The 26788-nt window shown below is 36.8% G+C and overlaps 1 protein-coding gene across 1 annotated transcript in view; it reads left to right on the top strand.

Annotated features, from left to right (window-relative positions):
• The window catches only part of UNC13C (unc-13 homolog C), a 606187-nt gene that overhangs the window by 5363 nt on the left and 574036 nt on the right, over positions 1–26788 (top strand). The window contains exons 3-5 of the mRNA XM_047864534.1: positions 10115–10210; positions 13144–13265; positions 14214–14285. The gene's annotated coding sequence lies outside the window, so the exon portion shown is untranslated. The remainder of the gene's footprint in view (positions 1–10114; positions 10211–13143; positions 13266–14213; positions 14286–26788) is intronic.

Here is a 26788-nt window from a genome sequence, read left to right as displayed (position 1 = left end):
TTCTATCTTTATGAGCCTCTATTCCTAGCATCTGTTCTGCCTGCTATTGCCAGATTCATTGTCCTAAAAAATGCCTTGATCATTGCATATGTCACTCTCTGTGCAAAAACTTTCAAGGACACCACTTTGTATACAACATTCTAAACTACTTAGTATGGAAAAACAAGTAACTCTTTTACAGCAAGATTTCAGACTGCCTTTCCAGCTTTGTTTTACTTCCAGTTTCTGACCCAATTAAACACAAATACTCAGTTTCCAAACACCGAGATTTTATACAATCCTACAAACTGAATTAGTTGCAGGATTCATTTGCTAATGCATCATGGGCTTTCTTATGAGATTTCGCTTTTGGGCTTGATGTATAGTTTAGATATTTATTATTCCACCTAATATTAAAAAAAAATTTTAGCAATACTATAAGGCAATTAAGTACACGATCTGTGTAAACTTTGACAAATTGTTCAAAATTTCTGTTTTCTCAATCAGAAGATGATGGCACCATAAAGAGCGCTGCTTCAAAGTGTTTTTACAAGAATAAAATAAACTAATATAGATTAGGTGTCCAAAGAATACTAGCTATTATTAATTTTAATTATGTTCATATTCTTCACTACTTTATACATAGAGAGTGAGTAATCAGTAAATCTGTTTGCTTTTATATTTAAAGTCTATAATATTACTAGTTAATAGAGGAAAAGACAAGTAAGGGAAGGAGAGAGACTAGTATACAAAGTAAGAAATAACAAAAAGAAAAACAATGTCAGAAGGAAAAACCTAAGCCTCTCTTGTGACCTAAGTTAGTAATTACCTTGGCAACTACTTTTAGAACAAATTGGAATAGGTTTGAACACCTTTTTTTTTTTTTTGATGAAATCAATGGCCCTGGGATTCCAATGTTCTTATATGTGTTCTTCATAGAATAATGAAACGGCAAATCTGAATGACTTTCAGTATTATAGATCATTGAGGCTTTGTGAGGAGTCTGCCACTACAAAATGCTTCTGGGAACAAACAGAGAGATTAGGGTATGATCAGTAACCCTGATTTATTCTCAATTTTCAGAATTTTGACTTCATGAGGCCCCCAGTAGCTCTATGGCAGATGTCAGGATCTAGCGCCCGCCCACGTAGCTCATGAACAGAACCACTGAAAGGCAGAAGTGTAGCTTCAAGAGAGGTGGAAGATGAATAAAAAGGGACGTTCCTGCCTGACTTTTCCTAGGTCGGAGCCATGTCACATTACAGATCCATGTCCGATTTCTCTGGTGTGTGTCTTCCTGTTCTTGACCAAGGGCTCCAGACTAAGTACTACCTTTTTTCAGTTAGGGGTCCTATATCTTCCCTCATTTCTTTTGACGTGAATCTTGCCTGATAATCTAGCATGTGATTTATGGCTATCCAATTTACTGTTGCAGCACATCCAACTTCCATCCACTTTATTGGTCTTAATCACCTTGATTCCTGCTTTGTGGTATCTAGTTTCCAAAGGATTCAGCAATAACCACAATTATGGAAAGAAATCCAGGGAATTTCCAATGGTGTTTTTTTAGTTTTCGAAATGAATTCTTAGAGCATCTGTTTTTTTCTGACAGAGGAGGCAATCTGGCTAATTATAGACATGCTTTACACCTGCAATATTTGATTTTGGAGGAGAATTTCCCCAAAAAGAGTGAATGAGGAGTCTGAGCCAAAATATGCTCAAATTCCTTGGCTGAGCTTGAAATCTTTAAATTCCTCATTAATGATAGTAAGGAAAGAGGCTGCCCGGTAGGGGAAAAATATCATAAACTCTAGAACTTAAAGTAAATTTGAGCCTGACTTTGTAAGTGTTCTTTGTGAGTTTTGTGTTCCTTGGTGAACTTTCACTTCATGTACTTGACACTATAAGCTTTGATGAGTTTCTCTCAGTTGGTTCCAGTTGTCTGTACTTGAGGCCTTATGTGCAAAATATAATTTGCTGATTGTTGTGTTTGGAATATAGAGCTTCCTTCCATGAGAATGAAGATGTGTCTCAGAATGCAGAAAAATTATAAAGTTCACAAGATGTGACACAAATTTCAAGTGTCAAATTAGAATTATAAAATTCCAGATGTAGTTTTAAAAAAAGTATAGGAGTACCTGGGAGGTAGGAGCACCTGGGAGGTACATATCAAAGTAGTTACAGTTTCTGCATGCCTGGTTTTCAACTATTTCTTAGTTAACCCATATCGTGTTTCCCTTTTTATTGTGAACTCAGTCTCTCAGTTTGGTTATCTAAAATGCCTACAAGACAGATAATTTACTGGACTGTTTAATGCCAGATGAAAACGTTCTAAAAAGTAAAGCTTATTCATATTTTTATGCAAAGAAATTTGTTACTGTATGTCTCTAAATATTAATGAGAAAACCAAGCAATTTGGAGTCTAATGGAAAGGTCTTGTGAACTCCTATTTATCATGAATTAAAATATTTTTAAACAATTAATTGGTGCCAGTAACTTTGGAACAAGAATAAATATAGATATTTGTAGGTGATGATACTACTTAAAGATTAAAAAACCCTCTTGTGTCTGCAGTACTGTATAATAATGATACATACTCATTATGATAGCTTGGAAGATTTCTAAGGGTTCCCCTTAGTGCTTTATACATTATAAAATATTAAGTTATGTTTAGCACAAATGGTGTTTACTTAATACTTTCTAATTGGTAAGTAGATGTTTGGGATAAATAGGCATTTCCTATTTAGTTAAATAACACAGTGTTAATGGTGAGAGGTGGCTGGGTAATTAGAATTCTTTTTGCTTTGAGATGTAGTAGAAATAACCTTTAGAAAGTAAGTTAACTCTTACATGGATCGATTATTAGTATTGAGGAAAATATTCTGTACCAAGATCACAGACCTGACTTCTAACACATCATATCATAAGAGAAAAACAATTGGTCATAAAGAACAAGGGGAAAAAATTAATGTGAAGCAAAATCCATCTCTCTTCCCAAAAGAGCAATTCAAAGCCAGAATCCTACTGGAGGAAAACATGAATAAACTCTCTGTCTGAAAAAGAGTACATTTTTTAATATTTATGGATACTAGGTTTATATTAATAATTTTGTTGAGATCACTACTGAAATTCATCTTAGGGTCCTGAGGCTTCTGCAGATGGCTACATAAGACGGGGCATGAGTGTCACAAACAATAGGAGAAAGTCAAGTTTGGGTTTGAACCATGTCCATAAAATTGCTTTTTCAGAAAACCCAGCACACCAAAATGACCATGTGCACATTTTCTGTTCTTGCTGTATGCCTTAGGCTGCCTGAGGGACCTCTCCTGTACCTTTCTGACTGGGAGGTATACATCCTGCCTTTTGAGCTGCTGCCTTTGTCCTAATTAGACGAGCTTTAAAACATTGGGAGTCTAGGGGATTCCTTCTGGGTTAATTACAGAGCTGTAAGCAGCTTTTGCAGGAGAAGTGAAGCAAGTTCAGTTTTAGACAAGATGTGTCTGTGTGGCTTTAATGTGTGATTGCCTGTGCAGGGGCCAGAAGGTTTGGCTTTCCTGACACCTGTCTCCCTCACCATCTAGTCTGGTCTTAATTGCTAGTGCCTATAACTGTCTTTTCTATTCTTCATGAGACTGTGAGTTCCTTGACAGTAAGGTGTGTGCCGTTATCATTGCCAAACCGATGGAATGCTTACATATATTAAAGAGAAAGTCAGAAAACCCTGGTGAATTAAAATGATTCTGATGGATACAGTACAACAATTTCCTGTGTTTGACATTGTTAATAACAAAAGATAAAGCTTAAACAAATTTTTTTGATATTTTATTTTATTAAAATTGTTTTTTAATGTTAATTAAGAGAGACACAGAGTGTGAGTGGGGGAGGGGCAGAGAGAGAGGGAGACACAGAATCCGAAGCAGGCTCCAAGCTCCAAGCTGTCAGCACAGAGCCTAACACCGGGCTTGAACTCACAAACCATGAGATCATGACCTGAGCTGAAGTCGGCCGCTTAACCAATTGAGCCACCCAGGTGCCCCAGCTTTTTTTTTTTTCTTCTGCTATTACAAATACAGCCAGATACAAACCAGAGGGAGGATTATTTCTGATTATGCGTTCAAGTATTTGTTAGTTTGGAAACATGGATGGTATATAGATGATCTGCAAGCTAATGTCAATGTTAAATTCTCTAGAGAATTGGCTTTTTCTTTTTTTTGGCAAAATTTGCTAAATACTTTTGTAATGTAAGTATCACTCCATTGATTATACCTGTTTTTTGAATGTAAAGTTGCTTAAACTGATGCATAATAGAGTTTTTGCTGGTTTGTTTTAAACAACAGGCAGTATGGTCATTCTGTCTTCCACATTTAAAAAGACCTGTGCTAGGTGCTAACATGTAACACTGCAGTCGCCCTTCGTCTCAGTTTTGGCAGAGATCTCTAGCACTGTCATAATACAGAAGTCAGAGGAAGTATTGGATTGAAAAGTCTAAGCTTATATTCCTGTTTATTTCAGTTGTCCTTCCCACCATCCTTAAGCAGAATAATGAGATAGGGGTTACTTTAATGGGGGAGAAATCAGAAAGGGAGAATAGGCCAGTTTGTCCAAAAGGTAAATGAGCCATGACAACTATGAATATCTGTTTCCTCACCTTAACCCAGTCACTTATTCTGGTGTGTGTGTGTGTGTGTGTGTGTGTGTGTGTGTGTGTGTGTGTGCGCGCGTGTATGTAGAATCTTCTCCCTATTAAAACACAGCTGTTTTGTGTCGCATTCCCTTACTACTTTGTAATTCTTTGTTCCATACATTCAGATAATTATCCCATGTATACACAGGGCCATATATGAAAGAGAGACCATAAGTAAAGAATAAACAGTTACAAAACTATCAAGAGAATGCAACAAACGATTAGGAAGATTAAATGCGGGAGTGTGGGGGAATGTCTTGCTCTCTGCTGGCCAAAAAACTAGCTTCAATTGGTTTATTCCCATCTTTATATAAAGGACATATTAGAGTCATGCTTTAATGCTGTGTGATAAAAATTTTAAATCTTTCATTAAAATGTTTAGAAGTTTATTATTTACTTATTTATAAAGGCAGAGAGAGAGAGGGAGAGAAAGAGAATCCCAAGCAGGCTCCACACTGTCAGCCTAGAACCTGAAGCAGGGCTCAGACTCATGAACCATGAGATCATGGCCTGAGCTGAAATTAAGAGTCAGGCGTTTAGCTGACTGAACTACTCAGGATCCCCTTAAATCTTACATTTTTTAAAGTTTCAGTAGTAGTATATGCACATATACTTCCTACATCACACTCCTTTCTAAAAATTAGAAATTGTCTTTACACTTTGCTTTTTATTGTGTATGTGGATTTACTTTTTACTACTAGTGAAGTTGGAACCTGTAGAGAATGACAAAATAGTTTCAAGGAAAAGAAACTGTTAGAAGTACAAAAGTACTATTTGTTTATTTGGTAAGATTTCAGGGCCATGAAGTTGTTACATTTGGAAATGAGAACAAAAACAACTCTACTTTTCTCCCCCCAGACTACTGATGCTTTGTTACTCTAAAATTCTTCCAAATATCCCAGATGAGTAAATGAGTTAAGCTGCGCCAGTTGTCAACATCTAGTTATCAGATTCTTTCCTGAAAGTTATGGTAGGTAAGGTAAGACCTGAGTAATTGGACACGTGAGGCAGAGAAAGGATTCATCATTTGGTAGCACAGAAAAGATGAACAGACAAGAGGCCAGGTTGTTGGAAACAAAATTTGTTTACCTTACAAACTTTGTGTTTTAAGGGTTAAGCATTTCTGTGCTCCTCAGCTACAAGGCTCAGACCAACTAGCTGAAAGCATTATTAGATGCTAGGAAACCTTTGATTTATTACTGAAAGTTTGAACCTCTTGACCCCTTTCACCTGTTGTGCTCATCCTCCCAACCCCACTCCCTTCTGGCAACCACCAATTTGTTGTTGGTATCTATGAGGTTGGTTCATTTGTTTTGGTTTTTAGATTCCACATATAAGTGAAATCATACGGTATTTATCTTTCTCTGTCTGACCTATTTTATTTCACTTAGCATAATTTTCCCAAGGTCCATCCATGTGGTTGCAAATGGCAAGATTTCATTCTTTTTATGGCTGAGTAGTGTTCCGTAGTGTGTGTGTGTGTGTGTGTGTGTGTGTGTGCGCGCGCATGCACATGTGTGCACACATGTGCATATGTGTGCACGCACCTCTTTATTTACTCCTCCATTGATAGACACTTAGGTTGTTGCTGTATCTTGGCCATTATAATGTGATAAAGATAGGAGCACATGCATTTTTTAAAAAATACTCAGAAGTAGATACACTAGGTCATAAAGTAGTTCTTTTTTAATTTTTTGAGGATCCTCCACACTATTGTCCACAATGGCTTACATTCTCACCAACAGTACACAAGGGTCCTATTGTGGTTTTGATTTTCATTTCCCTGATGATTAATGATATTGAACAAATTTTTATGTCACTATTGGCCATCTTTAGGTCTTCTTTGGAAAAAATTCTGCTCAGGTCTTCTGTCCATTTTTTAAATCAAATTGCTATATATACTACATAGTTTTATGTGTTACTTATGTAGTTTTGGTATTCTTCTTTTATCAGATATATGATTTGCAAATACATTCTCTCATTCAGTAGGTTGTCTTTTCATTTTGTTGATGGTTTCCTTTGCTGTACAAAAGCATTTTATTCAAATTATTTATTTATTACAATATTTATTTTTGAGAGGGACAGGGGCAGAGAGAGAGGCAGACAGAGAATCCAGAGTGGATTCTGCACTGACAGCACCAAGCCTGATGTGGGGCTCAAATTCACAAACCATGAGATCATGACCTGAATCAAAGTCAGACACTTAACCGACTGAGCCACCAAGGTGCCTCATGTGCAGAAGAATTTCAGTTTGATGTAGACCCACTTATTTTTGCTTTTGTTGGCTTTACTTTGGGTGTCAATCCAAATATTTGTCACTAAGACCAATGTCAAGTAGCTTACCACCCATGTTTTCTTCTAGGTGTTTTATGACTTTGGGTCTTACATTCAAGTCTTTAATCATTTTGAGTTAATTTTTGTGTAATGGTGTAAGATAGTGATCTAGCTTCAATCTTTTATACGTGGCTGTCTCTTTTCCCAGCACCATTTACTGAAGATACTATCCTTTCCCACTATGTATTTTTGCCTTTTTTGTTGTAAATTAATTGATCATATATGTGTGGGTTTATTTCTGGGCTCTCTATTCTGTTTCATTGATCTATGTGTCTTATTTTATGCCAATACTATATTGTCTTGATTACTCTAGATTTGTGATATAGTTTGAAATCAGGGATCATGATGCCTGCAGCTTTGTATCTTTATCAAGATTTCTTTGGCTATTTGGAGTGTTGTGGTTCCATACAAATATTAAGATATTTCTATGAAAAATGCCATTGAAATTTTGAAAGGGATTGCGTTAAATCTGTATATTTATTTGTATAATATAGACATTTTAATAGTATTATTCCAAACCATGAGCATGGAATACCTTTTTATTTATGTGTGTCTTCTTTAGTTTTTTTCGTCAGTGACTTTTAGTTTTCAGTGTACAAGTCTTTCACCTCTTTGGTTAAGTTTATTCTTAGATGGTTTATTCTTTTTGATGCAATTGTAAATGCGATTGTTTTCTTGATTTCTATTTCTAATAGTTTGTTGCTAGTTTACATATACAACTAATTTTTGTATATTGATTTTATACCCTGCCACTTTATTGAATTTATTTATACTAACAGGTGTGTGTGTGTGTGTGTGTGTGTGTGTGTGTGTGTGTGTAGTCCTTAGAATTTTCTCTATACTACACAAAGTAATGTCATTCTCAAAATAACAATTTTACTTGTCCATTTTTTCAATTTGGATGCCTTTTTTTTTCTTTGCTAATTGCTCTGGCAAGGACTTCCAATACTATGAATACTATGTTGAATGAAGGTGGAGAGAGTGGGGATCCTTGTCTTGTTCCTGTTACCCTTGTTATTCTGTTGAGGTTCATTCCATCTACACTTTGTTGAGAATTGTTACCATAAACGGATGTGGAATTTTGTCAAATGATTTTTATGCATCTACTGAGACAATCATATAATTTTTATACCTTTTTATTTAATAGAGTAATTTTTAATTTTTATTTATTATGTTTATGTGGTACATCATGTTAATTGATTTTCAGATCTTGAATCATCTTTGCATCCCTAGGATAAATGTTACTTGATTATATTGTATGATCCTTTTAATACATTGTTGAATTCAGTTTGCTAATGTTTTGTTGAGATTTTGGAATATATGTTAATCCAGAAATATGGACCTGTAATTTTTGGGGGTCTATGATGTCTGTCTGCTTTTGATATTAGGGTAATGATGGCCTTGTAAAATGAGTTTGCAAGTGTTGCCCCTCTTCAGTTTTTTGGAATCTTGAGAAGGGTAGATAATAAAATGTTTGGTAGAATTCATCAGTAAAGCCTTTCAGTCTCCTTACTAGTAATTGGTCTATTCAAAATTTCTATTTCTTCCTAATTATCTTGGAATAGTATATGATTGCAAAAATTTATCCATTTCTTCTAGCTTGTCCATTTTTTTTGGCGTATAATTGTTGATAATAATCTCTTATGATCCTTTGTATTGTAACTTCTCCTTCATTGCTGATTTTATTTTTTTGAGTACTCTCTTTTTATCTTGGTGAGTCTAGCTAAAGGTTTATCAATTTTTCTTATCTTTTCAAAAAACTAGTGTTTACTTTTATTGATCTTTTCTATTTTATTTCTACTCCAATCTTTACTATGTATTTCCCTCTGCTTACTCAGGGCTTCTTTTATTCTTAATTCTCTAGTTCCCTTAGGTATAAAGTTAGATTGAGATTTTTCTTGTTTTTTTGAGGTAGGCCTGTATGGTTAAGACTGCAACACATCATCTCTCTCCTTTACCTTGTTTTATAGATACACCTTCCCTGGCTTGCACCTCTGATTGTATAATGTAGGTGGCTTAACTTGTCGGGTGACCCCTCCTTGAGGGGTCTGAGCCTTTGGTCATTTTGCCATGCTTAACCGTTTCCCATCAAATTAGGCAGGGCATTATGAGGAGTTTCCTTAGTGGCTTATTTGGTTGCCAGACATACTCTTTCTTGTCCTCATAGTGTAATTTCAGCCCTATATTCTAATGATCAGAATCAGTTCTTCCTGGCGTAAGTTAAAGTGACCTGGTAGCAACCATATTTTAAGATTCACGGTGCTTTCACTGTGTCCTTATAGAAGCAGTCCTTCTCTGGGAACCAAGTGCCCCATAATTACAGAAAACAAAATTGTAGGGATGTAAAGTACAAATACTCCAAGCAGAACATTGAGAGTGATAATAAGTAGGGCCACTACTTGCTTCCCAAATATGTATTTTGTCTGCTGGGGACACAATATCATGTGATGATCATGGATTTAGAACATATATTACATTCTGAAGTGTCCCATCCTATCAAGGTATTATTTCTAAACTGGCACTACAAATATTTCTTCAAAGGCTATTTTTAAATTTTATCAGCCTAGAAGCTTCTGGGATTTGATGCAGTATGTCATAGAACTAGTGAAATGCATAGTCATGAGCCAACTGCTGCATATCCACTACTGTGAAGTAATCCTTGTGGTCTAAGATGAAATTATGTGAGTGGGAAAAGCAAATTAATATCTGCAAGTGTGTTGATTTCAGTTAAAATGAAGCATTTCCCTTTCTAGAATAGAAATTCAATGTAATTAATTGTTACCAACTGGCAAGTTGATCTCAAAAGATGAATTAGGTGCTCGGCATTATTCTCTCTTGCTGTGATTTTGAACATTCGTCAGCGTTAGTACGTGGATCAACATTGGTGAATGACAGCCCATGCTGTTGAGTCCATGGGTTATCTCCATTTCAACTACAATTGACCAAATAATTGTGTTTACTTGGTTATATATTGCTTCTTCCATGGCGGATGCTCTCTGATGAGCATCAACATGCAAAACCGAAGTTTTCACACTTCATGCCCATTTCCTTAAGTCTATCTACATGTTTCTTACCTGACTCTCTTTGACTTTGGTATTCCAATTTTTCTTTTTACAGGCTCCTGAGAAATTATCCAAGTGATCTCCGTTGCTCATGAGTTCTCATACATTCTTCCCATGGACCATTCTCTTTCCACACAAAGTGGATGATCAGGTAACCCACCTCAAATTCTGCCTATTGGGAGGATTTTCCTGCACTGCCGTCATTCAGTGCCATATTAAGTGGGACTGTGTAGCAGTAGTCCATTTTCATGGACTTCCCATGTTAAGATAACCACATTCAGAGACAACCCCTCCATACGCTAAGGTCAGAACCTTTTCTTCTTCCCTTAGACTTCCTTAAGGGTTATCTTCCAATGAGGGTGTGTGTGTGTGTGTGTGTGTGTGTGTGTGTGTGTGTGTACACCCACACACACTCTGAGGGAGAGGCATTGGTGTAATAGTAATGGATGACAAAGATCTAGACTATATACTCATACCGCTTACTTGTGCCCTGTGACACTGTTCATGTCTGATAATCCCAGGTATACCATTTCCATTTTATACTGAATTGCTATTGGGTCCATCTAATCATATGATTTGGTGAGTCAAATAGAACTAACCTTCTGATAAGCAGTTTTGGCAGCATGCCACATACTCAAGTGCTCTGCATGTATTTGGGCCCAGTTGCAGATTGGGAAATACTTTTTTTTGAATAGTGTATAGGTCCCCACCGCAGATGGCATAAAGTTTCCAGAATTGGGGGGGGGGGGGTCAGATTGTGACTGTCCTATGGGATCTGACCATAATTTCACAAAGTGACTTTTTTTCACCACAGATATCTCTGTCCATAGTGTCTGAACTGTATCAGCCTTTGATGTTAGTAGCATATGGGCTATAGTAATACTACCAAGGATAGTTTGTTACTTCCAGAACCTGCAGAGGCTACTACATTTTGAGGCAATGATTTATTTTTTATTTTGGTGGGGATATCTGGGTATCCTATAGACCACTTATTCTGAAAAGCTGCACTAGTGTTGACCTTTGAATCATAGGATTGATCTTCCTCTAGAGCACATATGTCTTATTAAGGCTGTCTTTTTCACCTTCCTGCCATGTTTTTCTCACTGGATCCAACTAACAAGATATCGTCAGTGTAGTGGTTAAATGTAATGTTCTTCTAAATATTCAGATGATCTAGGTCCCAGTGGGAGAATTAATACAGTCCCTGGGCAAGACTGTATATTCTTGTCTGCCCCATTTGAATGTGGTCTGCTTCTGATCTATTTTCCTGACAAGTATAAAAAAGAATGAATTTGCCAATTCAGTGGCCACATACCATGTATCTGAGGCTATGTTAATCTGCTCTAGCAAAGATAGCACATCTGTGAACAAGCTGCAATTGAAGTGACTACTTTGTTGAGTTTATGGTAGTTCACTATCATCCTCTAGGATCTAGTTTGCTTTTGTAAGGGCAAATCTGGTGAACCAAATGAGATGAATGAAGTATGATCATGATGGGAAACAACAGGTCTGCATCATCTAAAAAATCTTTATGTGTTGTACTGATCTCTGCATTCCCCAAAATAAGGTAGTTTTTTTAATTTACTTTCTTGGCCTCCACTATGATAGCTCTTATCCCACAGGCAAAGGAATCAATGTGGAGGTTTGGCTAACTATCACATATATTCATTCCAATTAAACATTTGAAGACTGAAGAAATTACCAGTGTGTGATCCCAGATAGACTCAGTGGATCACCAAGAGTTCTATCTGAGCTACGACTATTAATATCTGCTCTTATATACCCCCACTCTAAAAGAAGGTTATAATGGTGTTCTGGTCACTTAGTGTCAGCTCAGACTTAGCTCTCCCAGTCCTCACCCCAAAATATTTGGATATTCTCTTCCCTAGAATATGATTATACAAGTAGGCCTTTTTGGTGAAGGTCTATGGGAATTATTACTATTTTTATTTGTTATGATGTAGTGAGGTCCAAACCTCATTGAGACCTGGCCTCTCCTTCAGTCAATAAGTTCTGGGTGACAGTCTTCAATCTCCTGATCATCTATCCATGATTTCTTTTGCATTTCTAAATTAAACATTATCTTTGGAGGAGTGTGTATCTGTACCTCTAGGAGCTGCATTCTACTAATGATATCTTTATCTCTAAGTTGCCTCGTGGCTGCAATTCCAACATTGCATCTTAGTGTGATAATTGCACCTACCATGTTCCTGATAGAAAAATACTACTGCCTAACTTCAGTTGTTCTGTGACTCTGTCATTGCCATTGCTATTAGAGCCTAGTTCTATAACATTCCTCTCCTATAGAGGGTAGCCACCACTGAGATATTCAATGATACCACTGAGAAACTTAACACATTACTTACCTCATTGTTAAATGACATTCCCTGCCATGGAACATTTTTGCCTGATGAGTTTTCTGGCTTTATGTAGTATAGCCACTCTAGAACATCAACTTCTCTGAGACTTATGATCTCTTTCTGTACTGTTTGTCGTATTATTTCTGCTTAGTACAGACAATAATTTTTTCCCCAAGCTTACAAGACACATTATAGCATTGTGTTATATTGTCTTCTATGGTCCTGTCAGATGAATAATTCAGGATCATAAGAGAGTGTTTCCATAGCAATACATTCTTCCCTATTTAACCTCATATACCTCTCCATTAATGCAGCACTGACCGATTCTAGTTAACAAGTATTCTCTCAGTTCCTGTGAGTACATATGAGTACATATGAGTATTTTGGTGAGGTCCTACAGTTTCTTTGGCATATAGTCTCTTTCCTCTCTTAATGGACCCTACATTTACTCAGCTGGATTAGGTTGTGACTTTACCCTAGTTCTTGATCTGAAGGTTCATGGGGGTGTTTGTGGTAGATCTTGTTGGAAACTGCACTGATTTTCTTCTAAGTTAGAGACCTAAGCATTGTCTTCACACAAAGATAGAGCACTAGCTGCCAATAGGGAGTGGACCACTTTTGGGGTCTTAGAAGGTTCCAGGTAATATGAAGATTCAAGAGTTACAAGTGAATTGACCCAGATGTCTCCATCTTATGACTCACAGTCCAATTTTTTTCCCCCCAGTTAAGGCCCTGACCTTGGAATAGCCAACCTAAGTTGAGAATTAGAACTTCTCTGGAGCTCTGCTGCTCTTCTGATTAATTCCTGGGTCTAGTGCTCAGCTTTTTCTGCATCTGCTACAAGAGGTGAGAATTTATCTGATGACATGAACGTCCATTGTATTTACACTTAGCCTTAAGTTGGTGATTAATTATGTTTAGCCTTTAATTACCTTTCTCTACTGTATCCAGAGCCCCAGCAACAGCTATTCTATTCCATAGTGCTAATTACTTCCTTTCCTCAACTTCTCAAGTACCTGGAAATACTGTACCCACGGGTTCATTCCCTTCTACTGGTATTGCACCTCAGCCCACCCCTAGTAAATATTTTAACAATTGAATTGCTGCCACAGACGATTCTCAGAGTGACTTAACTATGTGCTTTAGCAATGAACACAAGATTCTTGACAGTTCGTAGAATGAATTATTTAGTTCTGAAGGGGATATCTCTGTGGTACACCACACTGTGCACACTTATCTTTCCATTAATTTTGGGAGTAGATTCAGATGGGAGGCTGTAGTGCAAATATTATGATTGAGATTGCATTGATTTTAATTTCAAAAGTACACAGAGTGTATGTTCTCTGGGATATCTTTTTTTTATGTCCTTATTTCTCTGAAGGCATAGAAATTTACTCAGAAGGCTTTCTCACTGATTATTTTTAAAATTATTTTTAAACTTCTATTTCTAAAATGTGTTTTAAAATACCAGATTTTGGTTCCTGGATATCAAAGATTGTCTAATTTGGCATGCCATTCCTTTGGGTCTTGGCTTTGTAGTTGTCATCCAAGCCTAAAAGAAGGGTATGGACTGAGTCAGGAGGGGACAGACAAACACAGGGACAGTCAGAGCCTGAATCTTAGGGTGATTTTTTGCAAGAGAGGGAGGGCTTACCTTCCTTTGTGAGAGCAATCTTTGGAAAACTTGAATTTGGATAGATAGACATTGTATATGTTAACTGCTGTGGTTATTAGAGATGTATTTTTGTACTGCCTTTTTAATTTCTTTTTTTTTTCTTATTTCCGCTACACCAGCATCTAGACGTCCTATAGATCAAGTTACCAACTGCTTTCATTGTGATTGTTTATTCCCAGATGCTGTTTGAGGTAAGAGCTGGCTAATGATAAGCATGTTTTAGTTTTAAACCGAAGAGATTTTACATGTATAATTTAGTAATCCTTAGTAAAAATGTAAGATATTTTTAAAGAACTGCCTTGATATTTTGAGTTCTTCATTGGAAGCATGTATTATTATATGGATCATGCTATATCTTTACTGAAGAAGCTAAAACATATTTTGCTCTTAGGAATTATGATATAAGTTCTTAATGGATTTACTTAAAAAGCACCTTGTGATATAGGAAGAGGATGAAATTGCAGCTTTGTTGAGTGAGAAACTAATTTTAATTTTAGTTGTAAGTGCCACACCCAGTTTGCTTGCATCCTGTGAAGCATAAGTAATTGACTTTCACCCAAGAGTTAGAATCAAATGAAGTTCCATTGTGTGAAGAGAACTGGACTGCACCTAATACTTTAAAGGGGAAAGGAGTGAAGATGCTAATTATGTAAGCATCTAAATTTTGGTCTGTTGCCATGCTGTGCAACATTCATTCAAATTTAAAATTCTCACTTTTACTGCAGAACAAAGATATATCTAGAGTTAAGCACAATTGGTGAGGTGAGAACAGCTAGGAAGTCCTAGTAATAGTCAAGTGTAGAAGCCTATGGTGAAGAGTAAGTGAATGTATGTTTTTTTTAATGTGTGTGATACATGGTATGTGACTGGAATGTATTAAGACCTACAACGTTAGTTATTATGTTTTCTAAAAGAAGATACTGACCTAAAGTGTACACTGATGAGGGCCTGACCAAGATGATGGCTCTGGAAGTAGAAAAGAGGTATGGGGAGTGAAATTGTAAAGTTGAGAACAATAATATTTAGAAGTGGCTAGAAGTTTATGGCAGAGGAAGAGAGGAGTTAAAAGTGAACCTGGAGAACCAGTCTGTGTAACTAAGAGGATGTTGATTTTGTTAATTAGCACTATATGAAAAATTTATATAATATTGTTAGGGATATGAAGATGAATTGAAAAATGTTGAATTTGAGATATTATTGGTCATTCAGACCAGACTGGCCAATACACAATGAGGAATCAGTGCAAAGAAGAGAAGGTAGATGCAGATATTAATACTTTGGTAGTTAGAAAAAAGAGGAGTAACAGTCTCAAAATAGAAAGGCCAGTAGAGAACCTCATTAGGGTCTCTTTGTAAAGGATAACACTTATGGAAACTGGATCTCATACTTTACACAAAACTCATAGGCCTAGAAAGTAGTCAGAAATAAAGGTATTTTCTCCCTTTGTGGCCGTATGTTGTCTCATTTTTGCTTTTGGCTTCTTGTCTACATTGTTTGATTTTTCTGAAAATAGGTTTTCACCACTCAATTTTTACAAAGTTCAAAAGTTGACCATTCAGGTCACAACTTTATGTCACTTTCTTATTGAAATGACCAAAAAGATCTCATGAACTCCATGTTCCAACTCCCAGTTCCCAAAAGAGAGGAACTGATTAGACCGGTTTCTATCATGTGATGACTCTGGTCAAAATAGCTGTGTCCAGAGAGAGACTCCAGTAGGTCATGTTGTCATGTAGGTATATAGAATGATTTAAAGAAAGGCCAAGTGGTTAATGGCTTCAGATGCAGCAGACAGTTGGAGAAGGTTTGGTTTATACACCAAACCTATTGGTTTATTCATGCCCAATAAAAGAGGAATTTGGTAGAGTTCTGGGGCTAGAATCAAATAGTAGGAAGGTGGGATGCCTGGGTGGCTCAGCCGGTTAAGTGTCTGACTTCAGCTCAGGTCATGAACTTGCAGTTTGTGAGTTCAAGCCCCGCATTGGGCTTTGTGCTGACAGCTTAGAGCCTGGAGCCTGCTTCGGACTCTGTGTCTGCCTCTCTCTGCCCCTCCCCTGCTCATGCTCTTTCTCTGTCTCAAAAATAAATAAAAACATTAAAAAAAATAAAAAAAATACCCAAATAGTAGGAAGTTGAAGATGAATGGACTCCTGAGGAAGCTGAGACCACAGGTCTACTCTGTGCTTCAGAAGACTTTGGTAGAAGGTACAGTAACTTGAGGAGGTAACGGCATTCAGGGAAAGCTGAAAACTGTCTTTTATTCCTTTGTTTCTAATAAGGGAAGATGTAAACATGCTTATTGTTAGGTTGGATGGACCCAGTATAGACAGACTAAGCTAAGACCCAGTATAGACAGACTAAGACACTTGCTTAAGTGAACACATAATTGTTGGAGCATTATCCCAGCTGTGGTGAGTGGTGATTCAACCAATAGCACAAGAGGAAACAGGACCTTTGGAAAGAAGATTCTTGTATCTTAGACAGGTGCAGTGACCTAAGGGCTGAAATAAATGTTTTTCTAGATAGTTATTATAGTTTTCCAATTGGATGTCATTGAACCTCTGGACAACTTCAGTCTGTCCTTAGTCAAGGGGGCTTTTTTGGTGTCATCTAGAATATTTCCAAATTGGTATGAAAATTGAGGCCTGGCCTTGGTGATTAGCCTGCCTGTCAATAGAACCTTTTGTTTCCTAACCATGCTGTCTTTCTATTTAGACTTGTATATTTTTGAGTGTGTAACTCTTTTTGTGTGCTGCGTGCTCTGAAATAACACTAAATGGTGGAACTAAAAGAAGACCTAATTTTCAAAAAAAGTCCATTAAACCAGTGTCCACCATTCCAGGGAATTTCTTCTCATGGGCTACTTCCATTATCAAAGTACACATTATATTTATATTTATTTATTTATACATCTTTAGTGGAATAAGATTTTTCAACAGTGAAGTACACCGATAACAATTTTACAGTTTGAAGATTTTTAAAAATAAACACACCTAGTACCCCTGTTCAGTTACAGAGAATCTCTATCATCCCCAAAGTTGTCTCATGTCTCCTTCAAGTCCATTTTCTTTCTTCATAGGCAACAATTTTTGGATTGCTATTATCATAGGATAGTCTTGCTTGGTACTTAATATAAATTAAATAGAGTATTTACTCTTATATCTGACTTTTCTCAACTTAATGTTTTAGAGATTCATGTGACATTTTGGCTCATTCTTTTTATTGCTTATTAGTGCCCCATTATTTTAATATAATGTAATTGGTGTATCTACTCTCCTGATGGGTAGTTTTCCACTGTTTGGCTTTCATTAATAAAGGTATCTTAGAAATTCTTCTATAAGTTTGGGAAAACATATCTTAATTTCTCTCAGGTAAATACTTAGGAATGCATTTCTGGGTCATAGTATAAGTATTAGGTTTAACTTTATAAGAAACTGCCACACAGTTTCTAGAGTAATTATATTACATTGTCTTCTGTAATGCATAAGAGTTCCAGTTGCTCCACATTCTTTCCAGCACTTGAAATGGCTGATCTTTTTAAATTTGAGCCATTTTTTGTCTCTACAAAATAGTATCTCCTATTTTCTTTTAATTTACATTTTTCTGATGTAGAACAAATTGCATATCCTCATTGGCCAATTAGAAACCATTTTGAAATGGTTGCTATTTACTAGGCCATTGTATTACTTTTAAGGATGTATTCTTGGCACTAGATGAATTTTTGGACAGATAAAAAGTAATAAAACTGAGTAAAATGAGCTAGAAATACCTAATCATCTATGACGAGTACTTGGTGAACAGATTTTTATTGAGACACTCAAGGTGCAGAGATCTTTAGATTTCATTAATTAGACATGTGGACATCTAATCAATGTACCACTTAGCATAAGACTTTTTTTTTTGCTGAAATACTTTATTGTATAGATGGTTCTTGTAGAAATGCAGTAATAACTTAGAAATGTGAACTTTACTCATGCAGAATGTGTGATAATTACTTCTTCCAGGAAAGGATTAAACTTAAATCAAGAAGAGTATAACTCCTTTCCCTCTTCTGTCTTATTAACATTACGTTGACTTCTATTCATGGTTGAGGATATTAATGATAATAAATGAATTTATTTTATTTCCAATGAAAATTAAATAGCTACTAAATATCAGGTACCTTCATATATTCCATTAAGAAGAACGTGAGGGATTATATAACCTCACAATATGTGCTATAATATATGTAATACAGTGTACTAAGATTGTGCATATACTTCAGAGAATGTATCCATTATGTCCAAATGAGCTTATGACGCAGATGGAGAAACACATTAGTTCTTTCCTGGGCCATCAGGGAGACCTCTGCAGGGAGATGTTGCTTGACCTGAATGTAGAATCCAACTACCTAAATAAGAAATTCAAGACACTCCAGCTGTCTTCATGAGTTTTGGTTTAAATAGCATTTTGTTGGGGGTAGCAGAGGGGTGATAAGAAACAAAATGGAGATTAAAGAACCAAACAGTGCATCCCACCAAGAAATAAGATAGATGAGTTATTATCAAATTATCTCAAACATCTTGCAAACATTCCAAAGAAATCAGTCCTATCATTTGTGGTCCATATGTGAAGAACACAAAGAATTTCTGTGGTCCCAATCCCAGTTTCAGAAATGTTAAATTGTGAAAATGTATGTCTTAGAATTAATAAAATACAGTAAAACCACTGGCCATTTCTTAGCCATCCCTTTAGAATATGTAACATTTTAAAGACTTAACTTTTAACTAGGTAGGACACTACAAATTATTATCTTCTTCGTAAACCTTTAGAGCTAGTATGACTCTTACTCTACCTTGAAAAAAATATTGGCCAATTTTCATTAATTGAAGTTAACAGAGAAGAGAGGGTATGTTACCATGGAGCTTTCTTGACTGCCCTACAGTTGGGCAAGGAGTGGGAGGGGAGAAAAGGTCTCCTCAGATGGAAATCTTATTTTTACTTAATAAAAAAATTTAAGTTTATTTATCTTGAGAGAGAGCATGTGTGCAAGCAGGGGAGGGGCAGAGAGAGAATTCCAAGCAGGCTCCACGCTATCAGAGTGGAGTCCAGTGATGGGCTCTAACTCATTAACTGTGCGATCATGACCTGAGCTGAAACCAAGAGTCAGATGTTTAACCGACTGAACCACCCAGTTGCCCCTAATTTTACTTATTAATGACAATAATATTTTGAGCACTTCTGATATTACAAGAACTACTGTAATTTTTATTTAGTCATTACGTACCATGAGGAAGTTGGTACTATTATCTCATTTATCAGGTGAGGAAGCTGAGGAACAGAGAGGTTAAACTGTTTATCGTGTTCAGCTTGTATGTAGCAGAGCTGTGGTTCAGAGCAGACTGGCTTAAGCCTCCACCCTATGCTCCCCTCCTAAATTAATGAATGGTGTACACTGGAATTCAACTGGGCACCAGGTAGAATATACCTCTTCCTCAGCAAGGATGGAGGTGCTCTGATAGAACTGATGGCATTTTGCTTTGAACAATGTGGAGGAGTATGGTTTCAAATCATGCAGAAATTGTTAAATTTCTAGCCCTCTCACTTGAGTAGTGTTGAGTAAATTAGGATCTCTGAAACTTGGTGTTCTTATTTTTAAAAAGAGAGTAATATTTTACCTTGTGAGGTTCTTTGGAGCACAAAGTAATTATTTTAACATACTGAAGACCAAGTAGACATTGCGCATTTGGATAGAAACAACCAAAAAGTGTTGAGGAAGCACGTGTGTGTGTGTGTGTGTGTGTGTGTGTGTGTGCGCGCGCGCGTGTGTGTGTGTGTGAGGTGATTTGTCTTACAGGAGTCAGGGACCCTGCCTAGGCATTGGACGACACTAGGCTGATAATGTGTCCATCTAACCTGGTGGGACACAGATGTGAAAAACATGAGAAGTAGTAATGGCTTTTTTTCCAGAATGGGTATTCTTCCTCAATGGCCTTACTTTACACAGCTTAAATCTCTAATAGAATTCCAACATGTCGAAATTGCTCACAAGATTTCCTTTTAGAAATCTCTTTTAACATCAAAGGATTTCTAGTTCCAGAAAATTACAGACTTGACTATAGAGAATCAAGGTAAAAGTCAAATTATTTAGGAGTCAGATTATCATATCAGAGAACATTGGGCACAGTAGGAAGTTGCCAGCCCCTTGGATGAGATTCCTTTAGAGGAAGGCAAAACAGCACAGGGAGAAAAATGAAACACTGAAGTTGAGGCAGGAGACCTGCATTTTTGTTCCATCTCTGCTGTGTGAACTTAGGTTAGTATTTTGACCTTTCTGGGTTTTCATTTCAGCTGTGCCTAATTTGAGGATTAGCACTTCTCAAACTGTATTCCCCAAGCCCTAGGATTCTGTAAAGAGGCTATATGGGCTGTAGCTGATGTGGAAGCAGCAGGTAACATGGGGCTCCAGTTGTATTCCCTTAATTCAACCCAAGGAGCTCTGCTTTACTAATTGTATCATTGGGTTTCCACATCTGCTTTTGTCTGGCGGCGGGGGGGGGGGGGGGGGGGAGGATGGATTTTTTGAAGCGAAAACAAAAAAAATGCACTTATCTCTGGGATGATAGCATTCCAAGTTGCACATCTGTAAGCCAGGATACTTATGCTCTACTATCCATGCATGTAAGTGGGCAGAAGTTGCAAAGACTAAAATAAACATAGTTTTTATCCTCAAGTGATGTGCAGCATAGCTGGGAAGAGGGCAAGGCCATGCACGAGAGAGTAAGAGGGCAAAGCTTATTGCAAGGTTCTCAGTCTCTCATCTCTGACCTACCCTTCTACTTCCCTCCTTTGGTAGAAGACTCATTCCATCCCCAAGCTTCTTTGTTGTCTCCCTCTTTGTGATATCCCTCACATTCTTTGTTTTTTAATTTTTAATGTTTGTTTATTTTTGAGAGGAGGGAGGGGCAGAGGGAGAGGGAGACACAGAATCTGAAGCAGGCTCCAGGCTCTGAGCTGTCAGCACAAGAGCCTGATGTGGGGCTCAAACTCAAGAACTGATATCATGGCCTGAGTTGAGGTTGGATGTGAACTGACTGAGCCACCCAGGCACCCCAATCTCCCTCCTATTCTTGAGGAATATTCAAATAAGCCATTTATACCAAGATACAGAATGGCTGATAAGCCTCAAAACGTAGAGTCCAAAACAAAGTTGGATGCTCAACTGACGGAGCCACCCAGGTGCCCCTAAGAACCAAAATTTTTAGTAAAGGGAATAAAGCTCTAATATAAGAAACTAGAGTAGATTCTTCTTGACAGGGAAGTTCTTCAAGCATAATACATAGGTAATTGCCTTTTTCTCTAACTTTGGTTCTGATCAGCTTTACAGTATAGTGGTGTTTATGACTAAGGACTGAAGCCAGTCAGTTTGGTTTGCAATCTATCTACATAACTTGCTAGCTGTGTGGCTTTGGGCTAGCTACTCAAGTTCCCAGTTTCTCAGTTTCTTCATCTGTAAAATGGGGGTTAATAACACAACTTCTTGCAGAGCTTACAATCAAACATTAATGTAGTAATATATACAAAGCCCTCAGGATGGAGTATGACCTAAAATAAGCATTAAAAATGGAAAACGTGTAAAAGAGCTATGTGATGAATAGTTTAGAAGAATAAGTAAAGACTGAATATCATGATTCAGGTCATAAAAATTATATGAAAAATAAAGAAGATGACCAAATAAAGAAAATTTTGTGGAAAAGATGAGTTTTGATCTATCCTTTAAATGATTGAGATCAGTAAAACTGGAGGACGTTCTAGGCAAGGTGAAGAACATGAATAAAAGAAACAATGAAAGAATACTTTAGTGCATCCATGGAACCATAAAGTGGCCTAGTGTAGAGTTGGTATAGTCTGTAGTTAGAGACAAAGAAGAAAAAAATAGCATTTAAGGAAGTTTAGATGGAAATCAGCATGTGGCATGGTTTAGAATGGTGTGAAATATTACTGTAGGAGGTCAGTAAGCTATTGCTGTATTAATTGTCTGAAGTAAGAAGAATGTATGTCACTATAGTGAAGGAAACAAGTTTTTGAATCCAGAGACCCAAGCACCTACCTTAGCAACTCTGAGATTTACCACCTTCAAACATAAACTGCAGATAATAACTTTATTAGGTTACCATGCAAATCATATGAGTTGATACACACAGAAGTACTTTGTAGGTTCCAAAGTTCTTAAAAAAGGATTAATACTAGGTGTCATCATTTACTCAGAAAATAGCAATGGGAGTAAGTAAAAAATATAAATGGGCTATAGTTGGGTGAAGAAATCACATATCTAATTATCAAAAATAAAGAAGACACAGGGGAGTCTGGGTGGCTCAGTCGGTTGGGTGTCTGACTTTGGCCCAGGTCATGATCTCAGGGTTTGTTGGTTCTACCCCATGTCAGGCTTTGTGGTGACAGCTCAGAGCCTGGAGACTGCTTTGAATTCTATGTCTCCCTCTGTCTCTGCCCCTTCCTACTCAAACTCTCTCAAAAATAAACAAACATTGAAAGAAAAATTTAAAGAAGACACAATTCATTTGACTTTCATTCTTGGGAAAATAGGTCTTTCTGTTTATTTTTTTTTAAAGATAATTTATTAGCTTAGGGTAAACCTCTTAATCACTTTATGGTTTTAACATTTTTATTGAAAAAAAATTTTGATACATAAATACCCAGTTCACCTACTTTCATGTGTTTGGTAAGAAACTAAATTGTTTATTGATCTGAAAATGCTTTAACTTAATTCTGGTAAGGATTTAGCAATACATTACTGTTTAAAGGTTCATTAGCTCTTTTAGCCCAGTAGCGTACCTAGCTTTATAGTCATAGTAAATAGCTCTCTAACAAAATGAATTTAACATACCTGCAAAAATATTTTACTTTATATTCTACCCTAGTATTACTTTCAGAGCTTATATACTTGGAATCCAAATCTGGGGTTGGAGTCAGGTTGTGTTTCTTGTTAATTGCATGGCCTAAGTCAAATTTTCTAAAAAAACTTGAAACTTTAGCCTTCTTACCTGGAAAATAATAATACATATTTCACACAATTATGGAAATGAAATGAGGTAAATTTTAAAAAATTATACACATGTGGTGCTTGGCACATAGTAAGTAACAATTAAATATTCTTATTATTTTTCCATAACAACCTACTCTGGTATTTCAATGTCCCTCAAAGATCTCCTCAAAACCTTTAATCTTAACCCTAGAATTTATTACCAAAATTGATATGTGGCTGTGTTACTGAAGTTAACACAATTAGAGGGTAAGTATAAGATTTTGAATTCAAGTAGTTGAGAATCCTATGATATCCTGGTCTCTCCCCATCTCTTTGACCCCCTTCTCCCTTCCTCATAAATGGAACTTCTCAACCTAAGTTTCAAAACTTGTCACATTCTGTCAGCATTTTGTCCATCCAGACTCTTCTCCCTCTTTTGCCTATCTTTCTTCAGGGTGGATCTTTCTCCCTCTTTGGACAGGACATGAATGTTTGTGATAAATGACCTCTGCTCACACTGCTTGTCTTTCTCTGGATTAAGTCCAGCTCAGCCATCTTAGGCTTCTTGGATCTCTATTATTCATCTATTAACTTATGGACTTATTATTTGTCTATTCATTCATTTATATACTTGCTCATATGCCCAACAAACATTATGAGTCTACTACATATCAGGCAAAATGGATATTTAAAGTTAAATAAAACACAGCTTCACATCTCCAAGAGTTCACAGTTCTGGGAGAGATGCAGTTAACACATTTTACATAAATAATTGCTGTAAGAGTTACCATAACAAAGGTACATTCAAGGCCCTGTGGGAGCACACCAGAGGAGCCACTGACTCCGATGAGGTCAAACAGGGAGATGTTGATCCTTGCTGCGTCTGGGATATGTAGATTTTTTAGAGATGGTCATGAGACATGTGGAGGTGAAGTAAAGAAGAAAGGATGGGAGGCAGAATGAACAGCATAGACAAAGCACACTGGTGAGTTAATGGTATGGTAATCAAGGAATTGTTACTACCTCATCATGAATGGGGCAAATGTGCTTGTGGTAGTGACAGGAAATATACCAGTTAAAACTGTCAGCATTTTAGGTAGGAGGATTTATATATTAATCTTAGGAAAATTGGAGAGAAGAGCCAAGTTCGAGTCAGGAAGACCACATAGAATACAATGGTAATAGTTCAGATGAGAAATTGTGGAGTTCAGAACTAAGGTATTACTCAAAGGATGAGATGATATATTCCATCAATGTGGACATGGGATGAACCATAGGGGAGCTAGAATGACTCCTGAGTATATGTCTCAAGGAAGTAGTAATTATGATAATAATTGAGATTAATAATTCATGAAAACAACTAGGTTAGATGGAGTTTAATTTGGGGCAACCAGGTGAAGATATTTAAGTGGCTAAAATGAAGGCCAATTCTTTTTCTTTAAAATGAGTTTCAGGGGCGCCTGGGTGGCTCAGTCGGTTAAGCGTCCGACTTCAGCTCAGGTCACGATCTCGCGGCCCGTGAGTTCGAGCCCTGCGTCGGGCTCTGGGCTGATGGCTCAGAGCCTGGAGCCTGCTTCCGATTCTGTGTCTCCCTCTCTCTCTGCCCCTCCCCTGTTCATGACCTGTCTCTCTCTGTCTTAAAAATAAATAAACGTTAAAAAAAATAAAAAAAATGAGTTTTAAATAAGTTCACACCTGTGAAGCCATCATCACAATCTATGCCATAAACCTATTCATCATCTCTATCCACGTTTTTTTAACTTGTATTTTGTGATATGAACACTTAATGCAGATCTACCTGTTGAGCAAAAATTGTAAGTATACAATACAGTATTAATTATTGGCACTATGCTGTATAGCTGATATCTAGGATTTATTCATCTTTCGTAACTGGAACTTTGTACCCTTAAGCCAGTTCTTTTTTTTTTTTTTTTTTAATTTTTTTAATGTTTATTTTTGACAGACACAGATCATGAGCGGGGGAGGGGCAGAGAGAGGGAGGGAGACACAGACTCCAAAGCAGGCTCCAGTCTCTGAGCTGTCAGCACAGAGCTTGCCACAGGGCTCAAACTCACGAACCACGAGGTATGACTTGAGCAGAAGTCAGATGCTTAACCGGCTTAGCCATCCAGGTGCCCCTAGGCCAGTTCTTCAGTAAGCATTTATTGAGTGCTTATCATGTGTGCTGAATACAGGATGTTTACAATAGGACAAGTTACAGTTTTTACCCTTAAACAAGTTACAGTTTTTACCCTTAAGGAATATCTACTGAATGGAGAAAGAAATAAGACTGTAATACAGAAGAGTTCTAATTGCCTATGAACTGGGTTGTGGGTGTGTGGCAGAGAGAGTGAAACACTCAGTTTGGGACACTGGCGAGGTCTTCACAGGACAAATGATTCTGGACTTTATAATTTTTACAGACAGGGTGGGCAAGATACTAGTGATATGTTAGGTAGAGAATAGAAAAGTTACTAAGGTGTGAAAGATCATAGAGCCCTTAGTGAATACTAAGTCACTCTATGTGGTCGGAATATAGAGCAAGTAGGTATGTAGGTACAACAGTGGACGCATGCCCTTGGGTTCATGTTTTTTTGAGGCATGGCTTCAATTCAGGTTGAATTTTCCTGATTAAAATTTTTCCAACAATTATTGCCTAGAACAATAGTTCTGAACAAATAATGCAGGTCAGGAAATGTATAATGATTTCATGAAATGTCAGAAGCATTAACAAAATTGTTGCTCTCATTTAAAAAAAGAGTAAGCACTTTTTTGAGGTATGATAGACTCAGGATCATGAGTTGAATGCTGATTAGAGTAGTTTATTCTATGAAAGTTAGTTTTAAAATAATTTACCTACCCTACTGCCAATTGCCAAAGTCTTCTCTCCACAAGAAAAGTTTGTCAAGGGGTACAAAAAGTATTTTCTTTTTAAATTTTAATTTAGTAGTCAATTTCTTGACACTTACAGAAGTGGAAAGCAGGTCCTGGCTTATAATTATGAATGAATACCAAACTGGTTCAGACAAGAGGAATTAGACTCTTAATAGTTTATGAGACCCAGAAGACATGGACTTCTTTAGAATCTGTCTCTCCTCCATCTTTATGCTTCCCATTCTCATTTACATTGCCTTGCTTCTTCTTGTGAAGCTTGTCTCCTGGCCAGAGCATTTTTCCCTTCAAGTCCCTGCAGAATGTCAGTGAGGTAAAAATGGAAGATTTCTAAGGAGAGGGAGCTGATAGCCAGCCAGCTCCTAGAACAATATGCAGTTGGTGATGTATTCTTTAAAGAATTACATAGATTATTTGTCCACTCAAATATGTAGTTCAATGTTAGGAAAGGCTTTTTGGCTGTTACCAGTATTTTTGTGATTTCTTTCAGCTGTAAAATAGTTAAGCTCAATTCCACAAAATTTTGTTTAGAACCTACCGCATACAAGGTGTGGTACTATTGAACCAGGAAAATTAATGTAAACTTTTTCTCTCTTTTTCTCTTCTTTTACTTCATGTAATTCACGAAATTAATCATCGTAAATATTAGTTACTGGTGTGGTCATTTGCATTATAAAGCATCAACTCATTGGACGAGTTCTACCTAACCAATTTTTTATTCTCAGTAGGTAACTTTTATTTGTGACACAATTTCCTTTTGTAATTTGGTACTCTATCTCC

This window comes from Prionailurus viverrinus, chromosome B3 (assembly GCF_022837055.1).
Source record: "Prionailurus viverrinus isolate Anna chromosome B3, UM_Priviv_1.0, whole genome shotgun sequence".
NCBI classification, from domain to species: domain Eukaryota; kingdom Metazoa; phylum Chordata; class Mammalia; order Carnivora; family Felidae; genus Prionailurus; species Prionailurus viverrinus.
Note: the sequence above shows the minus strand (reverse complement) of the source record. Positions and strands in the feature narration are given on the sequence as shown.